We start from the raw sequence: 6287 nt of genomic DNA, 5'->3' as shown, positions 1-6287 counted from the left end.
TCATGGAGTCTGTTTCTGACCGTTTGAGCAGACACATGCACATTTGTGGCCTGCTGGAGGTCATTTTGCAGGGCTCTGGCAGTGCTCCTCCTTGCAAAAAGGCGGAGGTAGCGGTCCTGCTGCTGGGTTGTTGCCCTCCTACGGCCTCCTCCACGTCTCCTGATGTACTGCCCTGTCTCCTGGTAGCTTCTCCATGCTCTGGACACTACGCTGACAGACACAGCAAACCTTCTTGCCACAGCTCACATTGATGTGCCATCCTGGATGAGCTGCACTACCTGAGCCACTTGTGTGGGTTGTAGACTCCGTCTCATGCTACCACTAGAGTGAAAGCACCACCAGCATTCAAAAGTGACCAAAACATCAGCCAGGAAGCATAGGAACTGAGAAGTGGTCTGTGGTCACTACCTGCAGAACCACTCCTTTATTGGGGATGTCTTGCTAATTGCCTATAATTTCCACCTGTTGTCTATTCCATTTGTACAGCAGCATGTGAAATGTATTGTCAATCAGTGTTGCTTCCTAAGTGGACAGTTTGATTTCACAGAAGTGTGATTGACTTGGAGTTACATTGTGTTGTTTAAGTGTTCCCTTTATTTTTTTGAGCAGTGTATATACACACATACAGTGCCTTGCAAAAGTATTCATCCCCCTTGGCATTTCTCCTATTTTGTTGCATTACAACCTGTAATTTAAATGGATTTTTATTTGGATTTCATGTAATGGACATACACAAAATATATATATATATATATATATATATATATATATATATATATATATATATATATATATATATATATACAGTGCCTTGCGAAAGTATTCGGCCCCCTTGAACTTTGCGACCTTTTGCCACATTTCAGGCTTCAAACATAAAGATATAAAACTGTATTTTTTTGTGAAGAATCAACAACAAGTGGGACACAATCATGAAGTGGAACGACATTTATTGGATATTTCAAACCTTTTTAACAAATCAAAAACTGAAAAATTGGGCGTGCAAAATTATTCAGCCCCTTTACTTTCAGTGCAGCAAACTCTCTCCAGAAGTTCAGTGAGGATCTCTGAATGATCCAATGTTGACCTAAATGACTAATGATGATAAATACAATCCACCTGTGTGTAATCAAGTCTCCGTATAAATGCACCTGCACTGTGATAGTCTCAGAGGTCCGTTAAAAGCGCAGAGAGCATCATGAAGAACAAGGAACACACCAGGCAGGTCCGAGATACTGTTGTGAAGAAGTTTAAAGCCGGATTTGGATACAAAAAGATTTCCCAAGCTTTAAACATCCCAAGGAGCACTGTGCAAGCGATAATATTGAAATGGAAGGAGTATCAGACCACTGCAAATCTACCAAGACCTGGCCGTCCCTCTAAACTTTCAGCTCATACAAGGAGAAGACTGATCAGAGATGCAGCCAAGAGGCCCATGATCACTCTGGATGAACTGCAGAGATCTACAGCTGAGGTGGGAGACTCTGTCCATAGGACAACAATCAGTCATATATTGCACAAATCTGGCCTTTATGGAAGAATGGCAAGAAGAAAGCCATTTCTTAAAGATATCCATAAAAAGTGTTGTTTAAAGTTTGCCACAAGCCACCTGGGAGACACACCAAACATGTGGAAGAAGGTGCTCTGGTCAGATGAAACCAAAATTGAACTTTTTGGCAACAATGCAAAATGTTATGTTTGGCGTAAAAGCAACACAGCTGAACACACCATCCCCACTGTCAAACATGGTGGTGGCAGCATCATGGTTTGGGCCTGCTTTTCTTCAGCAGGGACAGGGAAGATGGTTAAAATTGATGGGAAGATGGATGGAGCCAAATACAGGACCATTCTGGAAGAAAACCTGATGGAGTCTGCAAAAGACCTGAGTCTGGGACGGAGATTTGTCTTCCAACAAGACAATGATCCAAAACATAAAGCAAAATCTACAATGGAATGGTTAAAAAATAAACATATCCAGGTGTTAGAATGGCCAAGTCAAAGTCCAGACCTGAATCCAATCGAGAATCTGTGGAAAGAACTGAAAACTGCTGTTCACAAATGCTCTCCATCCAACCTCACTGAGCTCGAGCTGTTTTGTAAGGAGGAAAGGGAAAACATTTCAGTCTCTTGATGTGCAAAACTGATAGAGACATACCCCAAGCGACTTACAGCTGTAATCGCAGCAAAAGGTGGCGCTACAAAGTATTAACTTAAGGGGGCTGAATAATTTTGCACGCCCAATTTTTCAGTTTTTGTTTGTTAAAAAAGTTTGAAATATCCAATAAATGTCGTTCCACTTCATGATTGTGTCCCACTTGTTGTTGATTCTTCACAAAAAAATACAGTTTTATATATTTATGTTTGAAGCCTGAAATGTGGCAAAAGGTCGCAAAGTTCAAGGGGGCCGAATACTTTCGCAAGGCACTGTATATACACTATATATATATATATATACAGTGTGTATATATATATATATATATATATATATATATATATATATGTATGTGTATATATCCATTGATTCTTGAAGAAACCTGGCACCGCTCTCCCAGGGCTTTCACCTCCTCCCTGTAGGCTGTCTCGTCACTGCTTTGGGCTGGATGTGTCAATGTGTAGTTTATACATGCATAATCTATGAGCAGAATTACTGTCTTACCTCAATAAGCCACAAAATCCCTAGTTTGAAGGAGACTGTTTTCTGGAAGCTGTTTTCCCTACATTTACCCCCATGTGGGCCAGCCCCTTAGCAATTTGAGTTTAGGCCAATGAGCTTCAGTGCCTTGAAACAGCTGCATATTATCAAGATATCAAAGTGTCACCAACAAAAAGTTAAACAACAGGTCTTTAGCAAATGCAGCATATGGCATTCATTTTTCACATGTAAATAGCACTTTTCAGTGGTGCTCAAAGCATGTCATTCCATGAGAGCAGCATTTATTTTTCAACTTGAATCAATGAGCCCAACCAGTCCTCTATGACAACAAAATCATAAGCCACAGAGTAGGGCTGGCTAATAAGTCGTTAGCTTTGGGGTTACGCTCTGGTAAAACAATTTGGCTAATCTTCCATATTTCCAAGTCCTATTCCTGAAGTTCAAGGGGTATAACATTTATTAGAATGACTGGAATTCTGATAGACTTTGGTTCTAAATGATTTCATTTAATTGTATTATTATATGTAGTAGAAAACGATGGGTTAGAAGATGCCTACATAACCAACCCATAAAATGAAATTAAACATCCATATATAAAATCAAATCAAATCAAATTTATTTATATAGCCCTTCGTACATCAGCTGATATCTCAAAGTGCTGTACATAAACCCAGCCTAAAACCCCAAACAGCAAGCAATGCAGGTGTAGAAGCACGGTGGCTAGGAAAAACTCCCTAGAAAGGCCAAAACCTAGGAAGAAACCTAGAGAGGAACCAGGCTATGTGGGGTGGCCAGTCCTCTTCTGGCTGTGCCGGGTGGAGATTATAACAAAACATGGTCAAGATGTTCAAATGTTCATAAATGACCAGCATGGTCGAATAATAATAAGGCAGAATAGTTGAAACTGGAGCAGCAGCACAGTCAGGTGGACTGGGGACAGCAAGGAGTCATCATGTCAGGTATTCCTGGGGCATGGTCCTATGGCTCAGGTCCTCCGAGAGAGAGAAAGAAAGAGAGAATTAGAGAGAGCATATGTGGGATGGCCAGTCCTCTTCTGGCTGTGCCGGGTGGAGATTATAACAGAACATGGCCAAGATGTTCAAATGTTCATAAATGACCAGCATGGTCGAATAATAATAAGGCAGAACAGTTGAAACTGGAGCAGCAGCACAGCCAGGTGGACTGGGGACAGCAAGGAGTCATCATGTCAGGTAGTCCTGGGGCATGGTCCTAGGGCTCAGGTCCTCCGAGAGAGAGAAAGAGAGAGGGAGAGAATTAGAGAACGCACACTTAGATTCACACAGGACACCGAATAGGACAGGAGAAGTACTCCAGATATAACAAACTGACCCTAGCCCCCCGACACATAAACTACTGCAGCATAAATACTGGAGGCTGAGACAGGAGGGGTCAGGAGACACTGTGGCCCCATCCGAGGACACCCCCGGACAGGGCCAAACAGGAAGGATATAACCCCACCCACTTTGCCAAAGCACAGCCCCCACACCACTAGAGGGATATCTTCAACCACCAACTTACCATCCTGAGACAAGGCTGAGTATAGCCCACAAAGACCTCCGCCACGGCACAACCCAAGGGGGGGGGGGGGGGGGGCGCCAACCCAGACAGGATGACCACATCAGTGACTCAACCCACTCAGGTGACGCACCCCCTCCAGGGACGGCATGAGAGAGCCCCAGTAAAGCCAGTGACCATATATGACCAGTTATGAAAACTTTAACATTGATTTATCCTGCAATAGATCAGGTTCAATTGGTAACATACATGTTGTCTTCTTCTAATGCCCTTTAAGGGGGAAGTATGTAACTGAATGTACAGGTACTGGATACAGAGAGTGGTACGGCATCCATATTAGGAAGTCGGTTCGTCCAACAAAACCCCATCAGTTGTCATACAAACCTCCTCAGTTGTCAGAGGAAAAGTCCTCAGAAAAAAAATCTGACTCAAACTTCCTAATATGGATGCCGCAGACTGGATGGAGTCTGTGGCATCCATATTAGTTAAGAACAAATTCTTATTTACAATGACAGCCTACCCTATCCAAACCCTAACACGGATGACGCTGTGCCAATTGTGCACCGCTTTATGGGACTCTCAATCACGACCGGTTGTGATATAGCCTGGAATCGAACCACAGCTCGAACCAGGGTCTGTAGTGACGCCTCTACCCCCAAGATGCAGTGCCTTAGACCGCTGCGCCACTCGGGAGCCAGTCACCTGCCAGTTATCTGAGATCTAAACTGTCTCCATTGTGTTATTTTGCTGTGAGGCTGTATGTGCTAAACACACACTAGTATTATTCAGATCAAGATGGATTCACATATTTATGGACACCAATAGTAATTTTCAATTGCAAACACATACACTGTAGAGTTCAAACACTTACACTGTAGAGTTCAAACACTTACACTGTAGAGTTCAAACACTTACACTGTAGAGTTCAAACACTTACACTGTACAGTTCAAACACTTACACTGTAGAGTTCAAACACATACACTGTAGAGTTCAAACACTTACACTGTAGAGTTCAAACACTTACACTGTAGAGTTCAAACACATACACTGTAGAGTTCAAACACATACACTGTAGAGTTCAAACACTTACACTGTAGAGTTCAAACACTTACACTGTAGAGTTCAAACACATACACTGTAGAGTTCAAACACTTACACTGTACAGTTCAAACACTTACACTGTAGAGTTCAAACACATACACTGTAGAGTTCAAACACATACACTGTAGAGTTCAAACACATACACTGTAGAGTTCAAACACATACACTGTAGAGTTCAAACACTTACACTGTACAGTTCAAACACTTACACTGTAGAGTTCAAACACATACACTGTAGAGTTCAAACACATACACTGTAGAGTTCAAACACATACACTGTAGAGTTCTGAGTAAGCCAATATACAAAAGATGCAGCAGCCACACACACCACTCAGCTCTCTCTTTCTGGTAAATTGTAGAGCAGCCTCTGAGTTCATGATAATGGGGGGAGTGTTTTGAATTAACTGTGCTGGACTGGGATGCTTTGTTGTGGTTTCAGGGTCACAAGATGGAGCAGAGAGGGAGAATGTGTGTGTGTGTCTGTGACAGATTTGAGTTTTTTTTGTGTGTGACCATTTTCTGTAAGTTTGCATGTGTAAGACTAAGTGCAGTTGCCGGCCCTGAGAGGCTAAACGGTTGAGTGTGTGTGCTTGCGTGCTTGAAGGGACCCTCCAGCACTCATGGCTAGCCAAGCCAACCAGCCAGTAGAGGGTCTGATTACAGTCAGAAGAACCACAGCAAATGGAGGTGGTCAAACCCCCAGAAGTTACTGGATAATTACAGAACTCCATCCTGCTGTCATCCATCTCTCCTCTCCTCTCACCCCCACTTCCTATCCCCTTTTCTCCTCTTCTCTCCTTTCCCCTTCTCTCCCTCCCTTCTACTAGTCCCCTCCTCTCCCAGTCCCCTCCCCTCTACCCTTGAGAGAGCAGTATGAGCCAGGAGGATTGTGTGCTTGCCATGGATCTGTGCCTCTGCCATTGCACAGTTAGCACTGATAAGGTGCTGAGGTGTCTTGAGAATGTGTAAGCTTTCCACACACGCACACACACACACACA

Source organism: Oncorhynchus clarkii, chromosome 16 (genome assembly GCF_045791955.1).
Source record: "Oncorhynchus clarkii lewisi isolate Uvic-CL-2024 chromosome 16, UVic_Ocla_1.0, whole genome shotgun sequence".
Classification (NCBI taxonomy): Eukaryota; Metazoa; Chordata; class Actinopteri; order Salmoniformes; family Salmonidae; genus Oncorhynchus; species Oncorhynchus clarkii.
The sequence above is the reverse complement of the archived record's forward strand: the minus strand, read 5'-3'. Positions refer to the sequence as shown.